Source organism: Saccopteryx bilineata, chromosome 4 (assembly GCF_036850765.1).
Source record: "Saccopteryx bilineata isolate mSacBil1 chromosome 4, mSacBil1_pri_phased_curated, whole genome shotgun sequence".
NCBI lineage: Eukaryota > Metazoa > Chordata > Mammalia > Chiroptera > Emballonuridae > Saccopteryx > Saccopteryx bilineata.
The window spans coordinates 205,174,989-205,195,590 of NC_089493.1; the positions used below are offsets into that span (position 1 = coordinate 205,174,989).

General features: G+C 41.3%; 1 pseudogene; it reads right to left on the minus strand.

Annotated features, from left to right (window-relative positions):
* Positions 1-2,086, minus strand: part of LOC136335631 (cytochrome c oxidase subunit NDUFA4 pseudogene) — a 42,695-nt pseudogene extending 40,609 nt beyond the window's left edge.
* Between the last annotated feature and the right edge of the window lie 18,516 nt (positions 2,087-20,602).

Genomic DNA, 20,602 nt, shown 5'->3' on the forward strand with positions numbered 1-20,602 from the left:
ATGAGGAAAAGGTAGGTTTACTGTTGTGACTATGCATATCAATTTATTTTATGTTATTATTATTATTTATTAGTTATTGTATTATTTTCCATACAAATAACTATAAACCTATTTTCCCACCCTACATTTTCTAATTTTCCCTTTGATTTCTTTTTTGACCCATAAACTAATTAGAAATGTGTTAATTTCTAAATATTTAGAATCTCTCCATATATCTTTTTTGTTATTGATTTCTAATTCTGATGTGGTTACAGAATATATTAAGTATAATTTGGATGATATTAAATGCATTGAGACTTGTTTTATGGCCCAGTGATATTGTCTGTAGATTGATCATGCATGTGAACTTGAAAAGAAGAAGTGTTCTGCTGTTTTGGGGTGTGATGTTTTATAACCATTAATGAAGCAAGTATGGTTCAGATCTTCTATATCTCTACTGACTTTCTATTTGCTTATTTACTAAAAAAAATCAGACATTTGGTATTTCTTTCAGTTTTGTTAGTTTTTGCTCTGTGTATTTTTATAACTTATTTTATTTTATTGATTGATTGATAGATTGATTAGAGAGAGAAAGAGAGAGAGAAACATTGATTTGTTTTAAACCAATTATTTACGCATTCATTGGTTGATTGTTGTATGTGTCCTGATGGGGGATCTAACTGATAGCCTTGATGTATCAGGTTGACGCTCTAACCAACTGAGCCACACAGCCAGGGTGCAATAACTGTTTTTAACTGTATAAATATGTAGAATTATGTCTTCTTAATGAATCAACCATTTTATTTTTACAAAATGTCTTTTTTATCTTTAACAATAACCATTGTCTTTAAATCTAATCTGATATAAATATAACCATCTACTTTTCTTATGATTATTATTTGTCTAGTATATCTTTTCCCATCTCAGCCTTTAACTTCTCTGACTTTTTGTATTTAAAGTGCATTTTTTTATAGATAACACTTGTTGGGTTTATTTAGTTTGGCAACCTAGGCCTTTTATTTTGAGTATTTGACAATTTATATTTAATGTGATTATTGATATAGCTGAGTGTAAATGTAATAGATTGCTGTTTTTTTCTATTTGTCCCAATTGATCTGTTTCTTCTTTTTATCTTTTTCTACCCTCTTTTGTATTTGAGTATTTTCATATTCTATTATATCTCTTCTATTGTTTTATTGACTATAACTCTTATTTTATTAATTTATTTTATAGTTGTTGTTCTAGAGTTCACAGTAACCACCTTTAACTTATCACAACCTATCTTCAAATATTATACATCTTTGCATCTGTGTATTTATACTTCTCCCACCCTTTGTATTATCATTCTCATATATTTTATCTCTGTATATATTGTAAATCCCATAATACATTGTTATTATTTTTGCTTTAAACAAACGTCTTTTTAAAGTAATTATAAATTAGAAATAAGTATCTTATATTTTATCACTTTATATTAAATATTTACCATTTTTAGTTTTCTTTATTCCTTTGTATAGATCCAAATATCTATCTGGAATTTTTTCTTTTAGCTTTAAAAATATCCTTTTTCATTTCTTTTAGTGCAAGTTAGATGTGAATAAATTCATCTATCTTTTGTTTAGTTGCAAATGTTTTTATTTTTGTCTTTATTTTTGAAGAACATTTTTTTATTTATAGGTTTTAGATTAATAATTGTAACTTTTGGTGCTTGAAAGATGTCGCTTCGTTTTCTTTTGCCTTCCATTGTTTTGGGAGGGGGTTCCCCCCCAGTTTCAAATATTTCCTGGTTAAGTGGAAAATTGTGTGGAAGGCTTTTGGAAGACCTTCATTCTAATCAGCTTAATAGTGGAACATTTCATTTAGAAGTCTGACCTTCTTTCTTGAGTTTGCTGTCATCTACATTCACTGAGTAGAATTTGTATTGGCCATTGGGACTCAGTTTGTTCCAGTGTTCTGGGCTATTCTTTCTGTTGCAACAGACATCTGGACTCAACAATGCTTGGTGCAAGACATACAGTGCTGCCCCAGTACCTCCTGATCCAATAAACACAAAGAGGGGAATGAAACTTGAATGCTTGTTAGCCTGACCAAAGATCTGGTGGAGCATGGTTTAAGCAGAGGGCCAGCAAGCAAAAAACAAAACAAAACAAAACTGCACAGCCTAAGAGCAGGTACTCGGTGCCTTGGCTTCCATTGTTCCTAATGAGAGATCAATGGAATATTTATCTTTGTTCTCTTATAAGTAATGTGTTTGTTTTGTTTTCTTCTGGCTGACTTTTAAGATTTCATCTTTGTTACTTGTTTCCAATAATTTGATTATGATGTGTTTTTGTGTGGTTTATCTTTGTTTTGCTAAACTTCCTAGATCTGTGGGTATATAATTTTCATCAAATTTTGGAAAATTTTTTGTGATCTTTTTCTAATTCTATTTCTGAAAAATAAACAAAAGTATGTTAACTTAGAGATAAGCATTTTTTTTTTTAGTGAGAGGAGGGGAGATAGAGAGACAGACTCCTAAATGCGCCCCAACCAGGATCCGCCTGACATCCCCCATCTGAAGCTGATGCTTGGACCAACTGAGCTAGCTTCAATGCCCAGGGCTGATGCTTGGACCAACTGAACTACACTCAACACCTAAGGCTGATGCTCAGACCAACTGAGCCATTGGCTGAGAGAGGTGGAGAGGGGGAGAAGAGAAACAGATGGTTGTTTTGCATGTGTTCCCTGACCAGGACCAAACCCAGGACGTCTGCACACTGGGTCAGCAACACTTTATCTACTGAGTCAACCAGCCAGGGCAAAGGCAAACATTTTTAATGTCACATCTTCCTATGCATGAATGGACTTTGTCTTTATATTTTTTAAAGTCTTCTTTTGCATCTCTAAGTAGCATATTAAAGTTTTCTTCATATAAGGTTCTGACCAAGTAGCTTGTTTGGAGTGTTGTCCCAACATGCTGAGATTGCAGATTTGATCTCTGGTCAGAGCACATACAAGAATCAACCAATAAATGCACAAGTAAGTGGAACAAATTGATATTTCTCTCTGTGTCGCTGTCTCTCTCTCTTCAACTCTCTCTAAGAATCATTAAAAAAAATTTTAAATAAAAATAAAGTTTACTTCATATAGATCTTAAATATTTCTTAATATATTTTTATGTATTTTACATTTTTGTTGTGGCTATTCTGAATTGAGTCTCTGTTAGTATATATTCTAAGTGGATATTGCTTTTATATGTATGTAGAAAGACCACTGATTTCTCTATAATAAGCTTGTCCTAACCACCTTACTGCATACCATTATTATTTCCCATTCATTTTCTTATCTTTTTCAAGTGTATATAATATCAGAAAATGATGCTTTCTTGACTTTGCATGGTCATTTTTTATTATGTCCAGATATTGCTTTATGGCTTTTATTTTTTCTCTTTTGAATATTTTTAACATACTCATTTAAACACCTTTTCATATTGTTCCATTCTATAGTTTGTGGGATATAAACTTTCCCACCTCTTTCATCTGTTAACTGTATTTCAGAATAATTCCTTTCTTCATGATGTCAGACATGTTTACCATGAGCTCATTCTCAGTAGGTAGTTTCCTGTAGAGCCTAGTGGGCCAGCCTGGGGCTGGGGTCTGTGTCACTCAGTTCACATTGGCCTTTTTGGGATCCATTCTTGGAATCTTTTTTTTTTCTATAACCTTCTTCAGTTATAGTTTGGAGAAATTTTTTTTTATAAATAAATTTTTATTTTAATGGGGTGACATCAATAAATCAGGGTACATATATTCAAAGAAAACATGTCCAGGTTATCTTGTCATTCAGTTCTGTTGCATACCCATCACCCAAAGAGAGATTGTCCTCCGTCACCTATCTAGTTTTCTTTGTACCCTTCCCCCTCCCCCTCCCCCTCCCCCTCTCCCTCTTTCCCTCCCCCTGCCCCCCGTAACCACCACACTCTTGTCTATGTCTCTTAGTCTCATTTTTATGTCCCACCAATGTATGGAATCCTACAGTTCTTGTATTTTTCTGATTTACTTATTTCACTCCGTATAATATTATCAAGATCCCACCATTTTGTTGTAAGTGATCCGATGTCATCATTTCTTATGGCTGAATAGTATACCATGGTGTATATGTGCCACATCTTCTTTATCTAGTCTTCTAGTTTTTTTTTTACAGTGGTTAAAACCTTTACGCAAACTCTTGGCCAATAAAGCAAGAATCCATAAAAGAGTAGTGTCCTTAACATGTTCACCAAGTCCAAGTTGGCCCCAACACCATGTCAAATCCCGGAAAAATGCAACCCAACCCCAGTTCAGTCTATTAGGAGCTGTCACAAGGAGCAGGAGTCCAGGAAAAGTCCACATCCAGAAAAAGTCCGCATGGCACTGGAATTGTTGTCACAATTCTATACTTTGCAGCTCACATCCAAGTCCCAATGACTGCTGCTTCTAGCTGGTAATGATTCAGGTAGACTGGAAAAGCCATCTGCAGCATGTGTGGATATGGAGCTTCTGTTCTCCTCTGCCTGAAGAGATGAGACCAGGTTGCTTTTCCCTAGAGCTCTGTGACTGTGGCATGGTAAAGAGAACCTTGGGATACACTAAGCTGGGTGGCAATGATAGATTCATAATAGAAGTTGGCAAAAGGGGGAAAGAGAGCTCTAAATTAGAAGTAGGTCCCAGCCTGAAATATGAGTGGGGCATTGAGGTAGGAGGAAAAAAGGAAACACTATATATTAAACAAAGCAGCAGAAAATAGGACTATCAGCACCCACAACAGAGATCTTCGAGGGAAGAATAAAAAAACCTGACTATTCAGGCAAGATATAGTTAAGTGGCCCTTGTGCAAATGAGATCAGTTTACCTGCTTCTTGGAAGAAATATCCTAGGCTCGTCCACAGTGTCATAGATGGGGCTGATGGCCCTGGGCCCCTTCAGCCTTCAGTGGCAAACCCCAGCATTCTGGGCAAGGTTAGGTCATAGGTGGCTGGAGCAGGGCTGGAAGAGACTGAATCCTCCCTTAGAGGAGCGAGGGGGAAACCTACCTTCCAGTGTCCCTTTTTCCTCACAGCAGAGGCATGTAAGTCTGGCAGGCTTTAGCTCAATGACCTTCCTTTCCACTATTGAAGCAGGACCCAGATAGCATCCTATGAGACCCCTTTGGGGCGTTGGAGCCTTTAAGGGCATATCCTAAAAGCTGGTAGTTCCCCTGATCTCCATTGGGCTTTTCTGCCTCTAGGTATCTTAAAAGCCATGCTCAGAAGATCTTGCTGAGGGGTTTGAGGATCCCCATCCACCTATATAAATCTTTTCCATATATCTGGAGCTATTTGGAAAAAGACAAAACTGTGTTATTAGCAGGATCAAATAAAGAAAGTAGTAGTTTGCAGGCAAAAAAGATTTGGCATCTCCTGTTCATCAGCATTCAAAAGAAATTAAAAAAAATTTTAAGTAAAAAGCATGATATGGTAGACCTGTAGGAGTTCCAGGATATGACTACCCCCTTTTAAAAATTTTTTTAAATTGACCTTAAAATATTTGGTGGGTACACTTTAATAATACCTTAACTTTAAAAATTGTAAGCATGACAAAATACAGTAAATGCTTTTGCTCCATATGCAAGAGCCTTTTCAGTTTAGCCAGTTTAGAAAATCCAATAATAGAACAATGCATACAGACAATGAGCTATAACATGCTTAGCAGCCTCTCCTGTTCTGACAGAGGTTACTATAAATCCAGAATATGTATCCACTGTAACGTGGGCATAGGACTGTTTGCCAAATGAAGGTATATGAGTAACATCCATTTGCCAAAGTTGTCCTGGTAGGGGTCCTTGAGAGTTAACTCCAAATGAAGGAGCAGATTGTAGTATAGGACCCCGTGGACAGGATTTCCCAATCTGCCATGCTACTTCCCGAGAAAGTTGAAACTGTTTACACAGGGCTGCAGCATTCTAGTGATGAATAGTATGAGACTGAATTGCTCAATCTGTCATGGTTGCTCCATATAATATTCTTTTGGGTAGCTTGATCAACAAGGGCATTCCTAGGCCCTGGCTGGTTGGCTCAGTGGTAGAGCATCGGCCTGGTGTGCAGGATTCCCAGGTTCGATTCCTGGCCATAGCACACAGAAGAAGCGCCCACCTGCCTCTCCAACCCTCCCCTCTCCTTCCTCTCTGTCTCTCTCTTCCCCTCCCGCAGCCAAGGCTCCACTGGAGAAAAGCCACCCCAGGCACTAAGGATGGCCCCGTGGCCTCTGCCTCAGGTGCTAAAATGGCTCTGGTTGCAACAGAGCAACACCCCAGATGGGCAGAGCATTCCCCCCTGGTAGGCGTGCCGGGTGGATCCAGGTCGGGCGCATGCAGGAGTCTGTCTGACTGCTTCCCCATTTCCAACTACTGAAAAATACAAAAAAAAAAGGGCATTACCTTGTGCTAAAGCTCCAGGGAGCATAGAGTGAGCTCGAGTATGTCCTATGAAACATGGAGCTCTATGTTGACATACAAGTCTTTGAAGAAGGAGGAACTGCTGAAATAGTTCATCAGCATTTGTTCCTAAGACAGCAGTCTTTATAGTGGAAACACCATAAGTAAATATTTGCTGTCTGTATATAGATTAAAGGGGGAGTATGGCAAATGCTGGAAAGCCATGATAATGGCATATAATTCTAGACTTTGGGCTGATTTTAAGTTGACAGTTTCAGTATCAAGTTGTCCATTGATTTGCAAGAGCGATTTGCCATTTAGTGGAAGTTTCCCAGAGCCATTGTTGTTGATCCTTTGAAAAAAGAAACAACAATAATTTTGAGGCTCAAAACCCATAAACTGTAAGGGTCTCCTATGCCCCTTGATAATCCAGGAGGCAACAAGATCAAAATATGGAAGTGTATTCCATGGGTTATTAGATGGCTCAATGTGCCCAAGCTGTAGCTGCTCTTGTACCAATTGAGCAGCTGCCCTAAGTTTCTCCTGAGAAAGGGGCCATTGGTTTACTCATACAGGATTATCTGATTTCCAAGTAATTGGGTCTGCACAATGCATTATTGAGGTAGCAGGAGCTACCAAGGCCCCTATGCTAAATTTTGATAACCTAATCCACACCTTCTGGTATTGGGTGCCACTTCTATGGGGGTGAGAAATTCTCACTGTTCTTTCCCTAGACCCTTGGTGGGCAAAAATCCCTGATCAAGCATCTGAGTACTGACTAAACCATTAGGACTGACAAGCAACACTCCCATATTTTTCAAAACATCTCTACCTCACAAATTAATTGGCCATCCAGGGAGCACATAAGGCTTAAAAAATCCAGAATGACCTTCTTAATCTTCCCAATGTAGAAAACTAGAACTCTGTTGAGGGGATTTACTCTGCCCTATACCTTGTAATTCTGTGGCTGCTGCATGAGTGGGCCAGGAAGGAGGCCAGTGTAGCTTAGCAATAACAGAGACATCAGCTCCAGTATCTAAAAGTCCTTTAAATTTATGCTCATGTATTGTTAGTTCCATTTCAGGGCATTCCTGTCCTTTTTTTTTTTTTTTTTAATCCAATTGGCAAAACCAGAAGAGCCAAATCACCAATTTGCTTGGGGTCCCTTTTGCAGGATGTGGCCTGAGAAGCAGACTTAGCATCCTTATACTATTCTTCTAACTGCCTGAATTAGCCGTGAGACACATTCTTTTTTTTTTTGATTAATTTTGATGGGGTGACATTGATAAAATTGTCTTCTGTCATCTTCTAATTGGTTTTCTTTGTGCCCCTCCCCTCCCTCAACTGCTTCACTCTCCTCCCCCCCACCCTATAACCCCAACACTGTTGTTTATGTCTCTGAGTCTCATTTTATGTCCCACCTATGTATGGAATCATATAGTTCTTAGTTCTTTCTGATTTACTTATTTCGCTCAGTATAATGTTATCAAGGCCCATCCATGTTGTAAAAGATCCGATGTCATCATTTCTTATGGCTGAGTAGTATTCCATAGAGTGTATATATATATATGAATTTGATTATGAATGAGATATATATATATATATCTCAAAGCTTTTTAATCCACTCATCCTCTGATGGACACTTGGGCTGTTTCCAGATCTTTGCTATTGTGAACAATGCTGCCATAAACATGGGGGTGCATTTCTTCTTTCCAAACAGTGCTATGGTGCTCTTGGGGTATATTCCTAAAAGTGGTATAGCTGGGTCAAAAGGCAGTATGATTTTTAATTTTTTGAGGAATCTCCATACTGTTTTCCACAGTGGCTGCACCAGTCTGAATTCCCACAAGCAGTGCAGGAGGGTTCCCTTTTCTCCACATCCTCGCCAGCACTTATTCTGTGTTGTTTTGTTAATGAGCACCATTTTGACTGGTATGAGGTGATATATCATTGTGGTTTTAATTTGCATTTCTCTAATCATTAGTGATGTTGAGCATTTTTTCATATGCCTATTGGCCATCTGTGTGTCCTCTTTGGAGAAGTGTCTATTCATTTCTTTTGCCCATTTTTGGATTGGATTGTTTGTCTTCCTGGTATTAAGTTTTACAAGTTCTTTGTAAATTTTGGTTATTAACCCCTTATCAGATGCATTGTCAAATATATTCTCCCATTGTGTAGTTTGTCTTTTTATTCTGTTCTTATTGTCTTTAGCTGTGCAGAAGCTTTTTAGTTTGATAAAGTCCCACTTGTTTATCCTGTCTTTTATTTCACTTGCCTGTGGAGACAAATCAGCAAATATATTGCTGCGAGAGATGTCAGAGATCTTACTGCCTATGTTTTCTTCTAAGATGCTTCTGGTTTCACAGCCTACATTTAAGTCTTTTATCCATTTTGAGTTTAGTTTTGTGAATGGTGCAAGTTGGTGGTCTAGTTTCATTTTTTTGCAGGTAGCTGTCCAATTTTCCCAACACCATTTGTTGAAGAGGCTGTCTTTACTCCAATGTATGCTCTTATCCTTTGTCAAATATCAGTTGTTGATAAAAGTGTGGGTTTATTTCTGGGTTCTCAGTTCTGTTCCATTGATCTATATGCCTGTTCTTATGCCAGTACCAGGCTGTTTTGAGTACAATGGCCTTATAATATAACTTGATATCCGGAAGTGTGATACCTCCCGCTTTATTCTTCCTTTTCAAGATTGCTGAAGCTATTCGTGTTCTCTTTTGGTTCCATATAAATTTTTGGAATATGTGTTCTATATCTTTGAAGTGAGTCATTGGTACTTTAATCGGTATTGCATTGAATTTATAAATTGCTTTGGGTAATATAGACATTTTAATGATGTTTATTCTTTCTAACCATGAGCACAGTATATGCCTCCACTTGTTCGTATCTTCCCTGATTTCTTTTATCAATGTTTTATAATTTTCCGAGTACAAGACTAATATCCCTGGTTAAATTTATTCCTAGGTACTTTATTTTTTTGGTTGCAATGGTAAAGGGGATTGATTTCTTGATTTCTTTTTCTGACAGTTCATTGTTAGTGTATAAAAATGCCTCTGATTTCTGAGCATTTATTTTATATCCTGCCACCTTGCCGAGTTCGTTTATCAGGTCTAGTAGTTTTTTGACTGAGACTTTAGGGTTTTCTATATAGAATATCATATCATCTGCAAATAATGATAGTTTTACTTCTTCTTTTCCAATTTGGATGCCTTTTATTTCTTTTTCTTGTCTGATTGCTGTGGCTAGAACTTCCAGAACTATGTTGAATAAGAGTGGTGAAAGGAGGCACCCCTGTCTTGTTCCTGATCTTAAGGGGATTGCTTTTAATTTTTGCCCATTGAGTATGATGTTGGTTGTGGGTTTGTCATAGATGGCCTTTATCATGTTGAGGTATGTTCCCTGTATTCCCACTTAGCTGATAGTTTTGATTATGAATGGGTGCTGGATTTTATCAAATGCTTTTCCTGCATCTATTGAAATTATCATGTGGATTTTCTCCTTCCTTTTGTTTATGTGATGAATCACATTGATTGATTTACAAATATTGTACCAGCCCTGCCTCCCAAGAATAAATCCCACTTGATCATGGTGTATGATTTTTTTCATATATTGCTGGATCTGGTTTGCTAATGTTTTGCTGAGGATTTTAGCATCTAAATTCATCAGGGATATTGGCCTATAATTTTCTTTCTTTGTGTTGTCTTTGGCTGGTTTTGAAATCAGAATTATGTTCGCCTCATAAAAGGAGCTTGAAAGTCTTCCTTCCTCTTGAATTTTTTGAAATAGCTTGAGAAGGATAGGAGTTAGTTCTTCTTTGAATATTTGGTAGAATTCACTTGTGAAGTCATCAGGCCCAGGATTTTCTTTTTTGGGAGTTTTTTGATAGCTGTTTTAATCTCATTTGTTGTAATTGGTCTGTTTAGGTTTTCTGATTCTTCCAGATTGATTTTTGGAAGATTATATGTTTCAAGGAATTTGTCCATTTCATCTAGGTTGTCTAGTTTTTTGGCATACAGTTCTTCATAGTATTTTCTTACAATATTTTGTATTTCTGTTGTGTCGGTTGTTATTTCTCCACTCTCGTTTCTAATTTTATTTATTTCAGTGCTCTCTTTTTTTTTCTTGGTGAGTCTTGTTATAGGTTCATCGATCTTCTTTACCTTTTCAAAGAACCAGCACCTGGTTTCATTGATCCTCTGTATTATTTCTTTAGCCTCTATGTCATTTATTTCTGCTCTGATCTTTATTATTTCCTTCCTTCTACTAGCTCTGGGCTTTACTTGATGTTGTTTTTCTAGTTCTTTTAGATGTAGGGTCAAATTGTTTATTTGAGCTTTTTCTAGCTTCTTGAGGTATGCCTGTAATGCTATGAACTTCCCTCTCAGGACTGCTTTTGCTGTGTCCCATAAATTTTGAGTTGATGTATGCTCATTATAGTTTGTTTCTAGGAATTTTTAAATTTCTTCTTTGATCTCATTCTTAATCCATTTATTATTTAATAACATGCTATTTAGTTTCCAAGTGTTTGAATGTTTTTTAGTTTTTCTGTTGTGGTTGCTTTCTAGTTTATTGCCATTGTGATCAGAGAAAGTGCTCGATATGCTTTCAATCTTCTTAAATTTTTTGAGACCGCTTTCGTGCCCTAACATGTGGTCTATTCTAGAGAATGTACCATGAGCACATGAAAAGAATGTATATTCTGCTGTTTTAGGGTGAAAGGTTCTGAAGATATCTATTACATTGAGTTGATCTAGTATGTTCTTTAAGTCTGCTGTTTCTTTGTTAATTTTCTTTCTTGAGTATCTATCTAATGATATTAATGTGGTATTAAAATTCCCTACTATTATAGTATTGCTGTTGATCTTGCCCTTCAAGTCCATCAAAGTCTGCTTTATATATTTAGGTGCTCCTATATTAGGTGCGTAGATATTTATAACGGTTTTATCTTCCTTTTGGATTGCTCCCTTTATCATTATGTAGTGACTTTCTTTATCTCTAACTATGGTCTTTGTTTTAAATTCCATTTTGTCTGGTATAAGTATTGCTACCCCAGCTTTTTTTTCATTTCCATTTGCGTGAAATATTTTTTTCCATCCTTTTATCTTCAGTCTGTGTGCATCTTTTGATTTAAGGTGTGTCTCTTGTAGACAGCATATGTATGGGTCCTGTTTTCTTATCCACACAGCTACCCTATGTCTTTTGATCAGATCATGTAATCCATTAACATTTAAGGTTATTATTGATATGTAATTGTTTATTGCCATTTTATTCTTTAATACTGTATTTCTCTTTTGCTATATTCTTTTTCTCCTTTGATCTGTTTACAACAGGTCCCTGAGCATTTCTTGCAGCCTTGGTTTGGTTGCAGTGAATTCCTTGAGTTTTTTTTTGTCTGTAAAGCTTTTTATTTCTCCTTCAATTTTAAATGATAGCCTTGCTGGATAAAGTAGTCTTGGTTGTAGGCTCTTGTTCTGCATTACTTTGAATATTTCTTGCCATTCCCTTCTGGCCTCAAGTGTTTCTGTTGAGAAGTTAGAAGTCATCCTTATGGGGGCTCCTTTGTAGGTGATAGTCTTTTTTTCTCTAGCAGCTTTTAATATTTTCTCTTTATCATTTAGCTTTGGTATTTTAATTATGATGTGTCTTGGTGTTGATTTTTTTGAGTTTCTCCTTAATGGAATTCTCTGTGCTTCCTGAACATGTGAGATGTTTTCTTGCTCTAATTGAGGGAAGTTTTCAGCTATGATATGTTTGAACAAAGTCTCTATTCCTTGTTCTTTCTCTTCTTCTTCAGGAACCCCTATGATGTGGATGTTATTTCTCTTCATGTTGTCACAGAGCTCTCTTAGAGTTTCCTCAGACTTTTTGAGTCTCTTTTCTTTTTTCTGCTCTGCTTCTGCGCCTTTATTTATCGTGTCTTCTAACTCGCTGATTCGATTTTTTGCTTCATCCATCCTGCTTTTAATTCCTTCCACTGTATTCTTTATTTCAGATATTGTATTTGTCATTTCTGACTGATTCTTTTTTATTATTTCAATGCCCTTTTTATATTTGCTATCTCTTTATTTAGGTTTTCGTAATGACCATCTATTGTTGTTGTAATATCTTTGAGCATCCTAACAATCTTTATTTTAAACTCTGCATCTGGTAATTTGGTTATATCTGATTCATTTAGGCCCTTTTCTGGGGATTTCTCTTGGTTTATTTGTTTTGCATTTCTCTGCCTCCGCATTTTCTCTTCACAGGAGTGGCTGTGATCACTTGCTCGGGTGCACAAGCCTTGGTGGCCTTGGCCTTTGCCCCACTTCCATGTATGATGTTATGCTCAGTGCTGAGGGCACTGGCGAGCACCTTTGCTCAGCTGCGGGTCTCCGCATGTTCCCGGGCTTTCGCCCTGCCCTTGCAGGAGGATCCCACTCGTGGAACGGCTGCTAGCCTTGGCTCTACCAGCCGGGCAGGGCTGCGTGCCCAAGCTCAGCTCAGTAGTGGAACTCCGCCTGTTCTGGGCTTTCGGGTCCACCCCCACGGGAGGAGCTGGCTCCCAAGTCAGACCACAAGCCTCAGTTGCATGAGTGGGGCAAGGCTGTGCTCCTGCACCCTTGTTCAGGGGCTGGTCTCCACCCTTTCTGGGGTTCCGCCCTTTTCCCGCAGGCTGGATTTCAGGCTGCCGGCAGCTGCCCCTCCGGTTGCTTCTCCACCCCCCCGCCTTCCTCTCTGTCTCTCTCTTCCCCTCCTGCAGCTGAGGCTCCATTGGAGCAAGGATGGCCCGGGCGCTGGGGATGGCTCCTTGGCCTCTGCCCCAGACACTAGAGTGGCTCTGGTCGCGGCAGAGCGACGCCCCAGAGGGGCAGAGCATCGCCCCCTGGTGGGCAGAGCACTTTTGCATGCCCTCTCCTCCCCAGCCGGGCAAGACTGAGCTCACACTTGGGCCCAGTGATGGCCAGCCGGCTTCCGTCTGGGCCAACAGAACCACACTTCCGTCTCCCGCTGCCGCCCGCCCTCCGGCAAGCCCTCAGCCGTGTGGGTGCGGGCACTGCAGCTCAGCCCCTAACACTCACTACTGTAGACCCGAAAGCTCCCTCCTTCTAAGCTACTCTGCTCTGAGTGCCACGAGGGGAGCTTGTTTGGCTGCTCTCCTGCTTCCCTTTGCTGGTATTGCTGTTTCCGGGGGAAATGTTCACTTCAGATTTGGGGGGTGACTTGTCCCAGGGGTTAGGGTGGCTGTCTCCCTAAATGTTTCTCCCTGTGCCTCCTAGATTACACTCTCTTCCTGCTGCTCTGTTCCTCTCCTCTCTCCCCATTCCCTGGAGGCCCGGGTGAGTGGTTGTGAGAGAGGTTTTCTGCGCGGTCCCTTTAAGAAGAATCCTGGGTCTAAGAAATCAGACTTTCTCACAAACAATATCCTGACTTGTTTCTGGCTAAATACTGTCCTTACACCTCTTCTGGGCTCTGGCGCTGCAGGCTGGGGCTTTGTTTCTGGGACTCAGGACCCTCCCCTCTCTGCTAAACTCACTTCCCACCACACTAGTCTTTCCCAGCTGCCGTTTGCTCCAGGGAGCTGGGCAGCCCTCTCCACATTTCTGCTTTTCCTACCAGTCTTGGTGTGGCTTCTTCAGTGTTCCTTGGTTGAAGTCCTCTTAGTTTAGTCCAAAATTGGTTTTTTCAGATGATAGTTCTTTTTTTTTTTTTTGCTTTTTTTTTTTTTTTTGTATTTTTCTGAAACTGGAAACGGGGAGAGACAGTCAGACAGACTCCCGCATGCGCCCGACCGGGATCCACCCGGCATACCCACCAGAGGCGACCCTCTGCCCACCAGGGGGCGATGCTCTGCCCCTCCGGGGCGTCACTCTGCCGCGACCAGAGCCACTCTAGTGCCTGGGGAAGAGGCCAAGAAGCCATCCCCAGTGCCCAGCCATCCTTGCTCCAATGGAGCCTCAGCTGCATGAGGGGAAGAGAGAGACAGAGAGGAAGGAGGGGGGGGGTGGAGAAGCAAATGGGCGCTTCTCCTATGTGACCTGGCCAGGAATCAAACCCGGGTCCCCCGCACACCAGGCCGACGCTCTACCACTGAGCCAACTGGCCAGGGCCCAGATGATAGTTTTTAAAATTAGTTTGTAATCCACTTTGGTTGTAGGAGGTAGATGTTGGTACGTCCACCTACTCCAGCGCCATCTTGTCTCTCTGGAGAAATTTTGACTAACACCCACACATGGCACAGTTTTGGAAGTTTAGTTTCCAGAAGTTGATTCTTTTGCCACCCACAATGCTGGGCAGATGGTCAGCTTCCTGCTGCTCCTTAGACCAGTGGGCAGAGTTTTCTAGTCTCTTTTCATGGCAAGAAAAGCCCTTTCTCCCTGGCCAGGTAGTACAGTTGGTGAGAGTGTCATTCTAATACACCAAGGTTGGGGGTTTGATCCCTGGTCAGTGCACATACAAGAATCAACCAATGAATATACAAATAAAAGGAACAACAAATCGATGTCCCTCTCTCTCCCCACCTCCTTCCCTTCTCCTTTTCTCCCTTCTTTTCTCTCTCTAAAATCAATTTTAAAAAGAAAGAGAGAGATTGAGAGAGAGGGTGGGAGGAAGAAAGGGCAGGAAGAAAGGAAGGGAAGGAGGGAGGGAGGGAGAAAGAGGAAGGAAGGAAGGAAGGAAGGAAGGAAGGAAGGAAGGAAGGAAGGAAGGAAGGAAGAGAGAAAGGAAAGAGAGAAAGAGAGAGAGAAAGGAAAGGGAGGGAAGGAAAGAAGGAAGGAGGGAGGGGAGGAGGGAGGAAGAAAGGAAGGAAGGAAGGAAGGAAGGAAGGAAGGAAGGAAGGAAGGAGAGAGAGAGAAAGAAAGAGAAAGAAAGAAAGAAAGAAAGAAAGAAAGAAAGGAAGGAAGGAAGGAAGGAAGGAAGGAAGGAAGGAAGGAAGGAAGGAAGGAAGGAAGGAAGGGAGGGAGGGAGGAAGGAAGAAAAGCGCTTCCTGGCTTTTAGCTTTGTTCAAAGAGGTCAGTTTCTGTTTCATATTACCTGGCAGTCTGTGAACAAATTCTTTTTTCTGTGGGTCTTAAAACTCACCTCTCGTGCCAGCACCTGTTCTGATATCCCTCTGGACCATTTGCTGTAACACCTGCTCAGCTTTTTTTTTTTTTTTTTTTTTTTTTTTTTTTTTTGTATTTTTCTGAAGCTGGAAACGGGGAGAGCCAGTCAGACAGACTCCCGCATGCGCCCACCAGGGGCGACGCTCTGTCCACCAGGGGGCGATGCTCTGCCCCTCTGGGGCGTCGCTTTCCCGCGACCAGAGCCACTCTAGCGCCTGGGGCAGAGGCCAAGGAGCCATCCCCAGCGCCCGGGCCATCTTTGCTCCAATGGAGCCTTGGCTGCAGGAGGGGAAGAGAGAGACAGAGAGGAAGGAGGGGAGGGGGGGTGGAGAAGCAAATGGGTGCCTCTCCTATGTGCCCTGGCCGGGAATCGAACCCGGGTCCCCCGCACGCCAGGCCGACGCTCTACTGCTGAGCCAACCGGCCAGGGCCAACATCTGCTCAGCTTTTTGCGTTTGAGTTTCTTCTTTCCTGGGACCTGGGGATTTTTTCTGATTGGTTTGAGTTTTGCTGTGAAATGATGGTAATATATCTAGGATTCTATGAACTGAGGAACGGAATAGAGGCAGAGGCGGAATCAAAGGGACCAGAGGGAAAGCGGACAGAGGGAAAGGGGATGAGAGGATGGGATCAGAGAAGGGGAAGAAAGTGGTGAAATTGTATATACATAACACAGCATTATAGAGAGCAGGAAAGCAAATCCTGGAGGGAAGAGGGGAGAGGGGGGCAAGGGGGATGTTGAGGGGAACACGGGGGTGGGGGGATGTGTTCGGTGGGACACTTGAATCTATGCAAACACAATAAATTAAAATCAATAAAAAAATTAAAAAAAATAGTTACCCAAGAGAGAACTATTTTTTGTAATAGTTGTTATTGTTTTTGGTAATAATGCTATTATGTAATCTTACTATTTTTAGAAGCTTAGTTGATATCTTTCCTGAGAGAAAAGTGTCAGTAAACTCAAATGACAAGCATTTCTTTTTCTATCACCCAGTGCTGTAATTTGGTTTCCAAAAATTAAGTAATGGTACCTGATGTAACAGCTTTGCCAGCCAGCTGAGCTGCCCGGATACATTATTGCACATGAATGAGACTAAATTTTATAATTTGCGGAATCTGCTGTGCTGCTTTTTAGTCACACCTCAGGGTATGTGTGGGGTGGGGAGGCATGAGAGTGTGAACAGTAACTGTTAGTGAACCCAGCTGGAGAACAGCAGAAAGACACTCAGAGGCCAAGGTTCCAAATGTTTCTCATTAATTATCTTCAAAACAGCCTCTCATCCTACAAAACCCCAATTAGGGAGCAATACATGGCTTTGGATACCATGGTGGCAAATTTCCTGATGTACTGGTTTTCATTTGGGGAATTAGCATAATACAGTGGGAACAATGTGGACTTTGGGATCAGCTAGACTGGGTTCAAATTCTGGCTCTACCACTTGCCAGCTTGATGGCCTTGGGTGAGCTACTCCACCATTTGTGCCTTAGTTTCCTCATCTGAAATGTGACGACGGTGATGATAAAGGCACCCACCTCACAAAGCTTGTTGTGCAAATCAATTTAGTTAATACATGAGCAACTTAGAACAGTGCTTGGAACATGTAAACATTCAAGAAGCCTTAGCTTTAACTCTTTGCTACAAGACAAAGATTGAATCCATAGGGACAAATGGCAAAGAAAGTTGAGGCAAACAGCAGGTTTTTGGCGAAGACATTTGGGAGGTAGGTTGGCTTTTCCTGAAACTCTTGCATGGCACTACCTGGTCCTTCCACATGAAAGTCAGCCTTGCCCATGGCACAAACCCACCTCTGTCTGGCCACACTGACAAGGACTGGACTGCGGAGCCCATGGACGGTCTCCAAGGCCTGACCACAGGTTACTGGTCAGGCAGCCAGGACTCTCTTTCCCTGTGTCAGCCCTATCACCTCTTTCTTATCAGTCTATCCCTTATGACTTTTATTTCTTCTCTCTACTATTTTCTTCTCCTCCTTAGTCCCTCTCATCTTCCCCCCCCCCCCCCAGCCTGGCCTTCACCTCACCAGCTTTACCTATGGATGTGTTTCCACCTAGAGGTGCCCTTCAGGGATGAGCAAATTGACCTCTTGTTCTGTTTTCACCCACCCAAACCAGAGCCATTTTGCCCAACTTGTCTTCTTCCTCCCAGGGTATGATGGGATTTGCCTGAGAACCGCCCCCTGGCTGGAGAAAGGCAGTGACTGGTTGCGTTCACCATTCCCCTGGCAGAGTTTTTTCTCACGTATAAATTTTGCTCAGGGCAGTTTTTAGAACACAGACATGCCAAGCTGGCTCCTCCTGTCTTTAACTGGGACTGAGGGGCCAAGTCCATTTTCATTTAAATTCAGAGAACACAAGGATTAGGGTAGGCTGCGTGAAAGCAGAAAAGAGGAGTAAAGGAAAGAGATTAACTCCATGCTTTGTTCTCACAGCAACATTTACTGTTTTGAGAATACCAAGTTGTTATTGAGAACTCATTATCTCTAAGGAGAAGAGAACAGAACCAAATCCATTGAGGGCAAACTGACTAGTCTCTGCCTTCGTGAATTCTTTTTAGCAACTGGTTTCCATGAAGCTGGGAAGCAGTGTTAGAGAGTTTGCAGGGCCTGGGGCACTCATTTCTCATTGTAACAGCCTTTGTGGACCTCTGGAAATGCAAGCAAGCATCTCTCCTCTCACACCCTCTGCTTTGCATACACGTTTCTGCACAGAAAGCTATGTGGACCAGTAGCAAATGCTGGAGAACTGAAGTGATGTGAAACTAGTGGGGCCACTGTGTCAGTTTCCTTGTTTATTAGCTGCCGAAATAAAATACCAAGTGGGTGGCTTAGGACAACAGAAATTTATTGCTTCACAGTTCCAGAGGTTAGAAGTCCAAACTCCACTTGTCAGCAGGGGCACACTTCCTCTGAAGGCGCTTGAGGAGAGTCTGTCCCAGCCGGGTCCCAGCCCGGGCCCCCAGCTTCCGGCAGTTCCCTGGCTTGTGGCAGTGTCACTCCAGTCTTCTCAGGGCGTGCTCTCTGTGTGCATGTTTACGTCCCCTTGTTAGAAGAATGCCAGTCATGTTGGATTCGGGGTCCACCCTCCTCCAGTACGAGCGCATCTTAACTAATTACATCTGCAACAACTCTCTTTCCAAATAAAGTTGTGTTCTGGGGTACGAGAGGTTAGGACGTCAACATAAAAATTGAGGAGCACACAATTCAACCCATAACAGATGCAGCCATGCCTTATGGACATGATTTCACAAAACTCTGGGGGTCTGTTTTGCATAGCCTATTCCACAGTTCAGCACTCTGCTGCTCTGTGTCCACACATGTGACAGGACCACTCTGGTGCTGGCGCTGTGTGTGTGTTGCAAATGAGGCTAGAAATATGGGCGGGGGCTGGTCATGCAGGGCCTTAGAGGCTGTGTAAGTGTTTTGTGCTTTATCCTGAGAGCAATGGGGAGCCATTGAATGTTTATAAACAAGATAGTCAAACTATAGAAAATACCTTTCCAACTGAAGTGTTGGAAAATGGAATGGGGTGGGGCAATTCTGTCTCCAGTCTTTTAGCAAGAGATAGAGCAGCCTGAACCTCACAGGCAGCACTGGGAATGGAGGGAAGATGACTTGGAGAGATGATCTGATTTATGTATCAGGGCACTTCGAGAATAAACTCAAAGTCGCTACTATTTTAGTAAAGGAACTGTCATTTGGGGATTGTTGTAAAGGAGAACTGCTATTTGGGTTTCTAGAGATGGGCACTTTAATTGTGGAACAGATTCTCTCTTGTTTTCAAGGACATAATCAGGATAAATTATCTGTTTTCACCAAAGTAAAGCAAGTTGTTCTTGGAACAAATGGTGAAAGCATCATAAATCTGGAGTACAGCAGCTACACAGTGAGGTGCTAAATGGTGAAGAATTAGAGAAGAATTTTCCTGAAGTAGGGATTTAGAATGAATTATTGGTGTCCCTCATAGATTGATTTCCTATTTGCAGCCATAATAAGCCATTTATGGCCTAAATAACATTGGTCTTAAAATGACACAAATTTACAGTCTTACAGTACTCTAGGTCAGAAGTATGACGTGGTTCCCACAAAGCTAAAATCAAGGCATTGGCAGGGCTGTGCTCCTTCCTGGAGGCAATACAGCTCTTTTCTTCACTTGTAAGGCCACTCACATTCCTTGACTCTTGGCCCCTTCCTCCATCTTCAAAGCTGGCACTGTGGATTTATGTAATCCACGGTGATTACTCCTGGGTAATCTCCCCATCATAAAATCAGCTGATTAGCAGGCTTAATTCCATCATCATTTAAAATTTTTTAAAGTAGTTAGTTGTTAAAGTCTTAGTTTCAGACACCTAGTCCACAAATTGTCCACAGAGTTCCATGTTCCCATATCAGGGTGTTCATCCAAAATGCATTTCCCGGAAAAGCCCCTGCTGTTCTCATTGCTGCAGAAGAGAGACAGCTAATGACCCAATGACATGCAGCTTCTAGTTTTCATCATCCCAGCGATTTCAGGGGGCAGCCAGAGCTTGTACCAGGTCCTTGACACTGTTTCCAAAGAGAATCTTGTTTTAGTCGTGCCCTTTTCCTGCAGAATTGTCAAGTTTTACCTTTGTCTCTCATTCATTCATTCAGCTATATGTTATGAAGGATCCAAGCAATGGCCAGTCTCTATCTACCCTTACGAAGCTGACCAGAGATGAATGCTGTCCGCAGGAAATAGTCACACTATGAGACAGTTAGTGAGTTGGCCCCACCCCTACCAAGGCTGGAGATTGTCGGGGTTCTAAGAGGATAGAACTGCCTACACTTGAGGAGTTGGGTAAAGAACACTTTTGAAATTAGTCCTTGGAGGACTGGCTCTGCAGAGAGAAGGGGCTGGAGCATTTGAGACAGAGCAGGGAGACAATGCAACAGACATGGTGCCTGTGTTACATATAAATGGAATGTGGTGTATGTGAGTGATTCACACATACAGGCACTTAATAGTTGTTACACATGTAAATTGGGCAAAATTTGAAAGGTTAAAAAGATAGACAAAGTCTCCCCATCAGTTTGTTCTTCCGTTAGTTAGTTCCTTCTCTAGAGGCAGAATTTATA